Genomic DNA, 3,151 nt, shown 5'->3' on the forward strand with positions numbered 1-3,151 from the left:
AGTCGGTATTTTGTGGAAGAGCCACACTCAAGGGGCCAAAGAGCCGCATGTGGCTCGCGAGCCGCAGTTTGCCGACCACTGGGCTAGGAAGAGGCACAGGAAGCAGTCTCAGGTGGTCTCCAGGTGACCTGTCCGCAACTCCGCAAGCCAGCCAGAGCCGCCCCCGTGCACGGAGACCCCTGGTCCACGCCCGATGGGAAGCAAGGCAAGGAGGGGAGGAAGCGACCTCAGTGGACAGGAGCTGGGACCCCAAGCCCTGGACGCACCTTCTTCCAACGGCCGAAGGGACAAAAGAAAACCACTCCATGGCCTGTCTTTGTGTTTTCCTATCTGTAAAATGAGTTGCCAGCTGAACAGCATTAGTGGTTCTCAGCCTGGCTACCAGCCAGAATCATCTCATTAAAGCTTCTAAGAGAGCTTTTCAACAATATTGACACCCACGCCCACCGACCACTTAAATCAGACTCTCGTTCTGTGGGGTGGGGTGCGCAGGGGAGAGAACCACCACCCTGGGCCACTCCTCACACCAGCCACACGCCATCAGGACTTGTTCTGAAGCAACCCTCACTGGCCCCAGGGATGTGCCAAACTTCTAGCAAGTAGGAGAGGATGGGGTGGTATGGGAGTCCCAACCAACTTGTGATCAGATTTGTCATGTCACATGGGAGCTGGGGCCCAGTTCTGCTATAATTACCCACCGCGTGGCCACAGCCACCCCCCAGCCAGGCTCCTGACCCCTCTGCCCCAGTCCGCCATCCCTGTAAAACGAGGGCACTGGGCCTCGGGGCTCGGGCCGCCTCAGCCCAGGTTTCCCAGGCCCTGGTGCTGACTCAGGCTGGCCTCTTGCACGCGGAGGTCCAGGCAGGTACCAGGCAGCGCCTGCCGTGGAAACGCCCCGGGCTAAGGCTTCTGTCACCGCTGCCACAGCAACTCGAGATCCTGGCTGAGGGCCCCTGGCCTTTCCTGTGCGACACAAGCTACTGTCACCTCCAAGAACAACCGTGACCGCGTCTGCTGCTCGGGGCTTAGCTCTGATGCTCACAGTCAGCTCTCAAACTCATCCATAAACAAGAAACACACATGGCAAGCTGTCAGCCGCTAGTGAAACGCAGAAAATGACTAAAAAAGGGCCGATCCAGATCCACTCCAGCACATGACGTTGGAACCAAATAAAGACACGAGCTCCGCTCTCACAGCGGCCGTACCTCAGAAGCCCCCGAGGGGAGAGATGTCGGCTCCTCCCCTTTGGGCTGGTGTAAAAGGGCTTCCTCGGGGTATTAATAGCCCTCAGCTGTCCCCACAAAAGCCACAGATTCCCTTCCCAGGAAAGGGCCACAGGCCTGGAGGACAATGAACTATGAGCCACTTTCATGTGAGGAGGTGGCAGGATGGTGTGGGGACATCTGCCTTCTCTCTCTTTCTGCAAAGATTTATTCTGATTACTATCACTTATGTGATAAAAATAGAAAGCAGGAGAGGAAGCCTCCAGGTTCCTGCCTCTGCTTAGTCAGAGCTCCTTGGGGGGTGGGGGGGTGGGGGGGGAGGCTCACTGCCAGAGGGAGAAGCCCTCTTCGCCAGCCATTGTTGGCCGGCCCAAGGCAGGACATTAGCCTGGATGCCAGGCCAGTGCCAGATCCGGGGAAACCAAGGTAGGCAGGGGGCACTCCTGTCCTCCCCGTGGACGGGCCGAATACGTCAGTTTAAGGGCTCAACCGCTAATGGCCGAGAATGGGGTCTTTATGAGCCAGGTGGGGGTAGGTGAGGTGAGAAAGAAAAAAATGGCTCCATCCCCCCTCCTTCCAAGAACAGGGGAGCTGTGTGTCCTGACCCTGCTACCGCCTGCCTCCTCACCCGCCCCGGCTTCGTCAGGGGGAGCTGCCAACAGCTTTTCTAAATCGATGTGATTCCAAGTTCAAAGCTGAAGTCACGGACCTAGGCCCAAAAGCCTTCAAGGGAAAAGGATGCTTCTGTGGCTGACAGTTTAATCCTGGTTTGATTTAAGCACGAACTTCTAAAAAGTCCTCAGATCCCAGGACTATCTATCCATCACCAACAGGAGTATCCTGGCTGTCAGGGCTTAAGATTAATTGCTTCGAGGTGGAAAAACCCCTGTGCTGACTCCAAGGGAAAAGGTTTTTCCTTTAAACCAAACAGGAGAAGACAAAGGGGGAGGGAGGGAGGGGAACGCTGACTGATCCTGCTCAACCAGCCATGAATGTCATTTAGCCATGTTTAAAGCTGGGGCGGGGGTTCAGGCCCTTTTATGATTAATGTCATGTACATTTTTATTAGATGCCCTCTTCACTCTTCTAGAAAATATCTGAGTCCCATGTCTGGCACAGAGCCATACGTGACATAAAACCTTCTATCCTCTTAATTTATGCTTTTAGCATCTCCCTCTTATTACCATATTCGAGAGGGTGGGGACCCGTCTAACTCAGTGCAACACCTGGAACATGGCACTCGCTCTGTGCTAAATGCAGAAATAACACAAGCGGGCATCCCAGAAATAAGTATCAGTGTTAATTAGAGTCCCTCCCCCCGAACCCCCTGCCCCCAGCTGAAAACGCTGGGGCTGTAATGCACTCACTAGTCCCACCTCTCGGTGTGCCGACTGGCTGTCCCAAACCTGCACGGCCGGACCCTCGGAGAGAAAGCCCACAGCTACACCTGCCACATCCTCCTGAAGGTGCCCCAAACCACCTTCCAGGTCCCATATGCAAGAAGTCAACAGCCGGTCTCCTTCTATTACAGGATTCCCAGCGTCCGAATAAGTTAGAAAACAAGCAAACAGAAAATCCACATCGACACAGAGGTTCGCAAAGTCCAGAGAATGGAGCGGAAACATCCTGCTTCCTTGGCCCGAGTCACAGGTCACCCATCTGAACCGGAGAGTGGAGCCAACAGGCCGCCAGGAAGAAAGGCCGTGGGGTTCAGCCCCCTTCCCGGTGACATTATGGGAGAACACACATTAACACAAAACCACATGAAACACACGGTAACATTTACCATCTTCACCGATTTTAAGAGTCAGGTTCAGTGATGTCCAGAGTTCTTTTCATCCCGGAAAGCCAAACCTTGGTTTTGATGGGTTAACAATAACTCCCCATCCCCCGCCCTAAAAGCCCCTGGCAACCACCACGCTACATCG

The 3,151-nt window shown here is 54.6% G+C and overlaps 1 protein-coding gene across 1 annotated transcript in view; it reads right to left on the reverse strand.

Moving 5' to 3' along the window:
- The window catches only part of CCDC88C (coiled-coil domain containing 88C), a 108,944-nt gene that overhangs the window by 84,327 nt on the left and 21,466 nt on the right, over nt 1-3,151 (reverse strand).

This window comes from Myotis lucifugus, unplaced genomic scaffold (assembly GCF_000147115.1).
Source record: "Myotis lucifugus unplaced genomic scaffold, Myoluc2.0 scaffold_463, whole genome shotgun sequence".
NCBI classification, from domain to species: Eukaryota; Metazoa; Chordata; class Mammalia; order Chiroptera; family Vespertilionidae; genus Myotis; species Myotis lucifugus.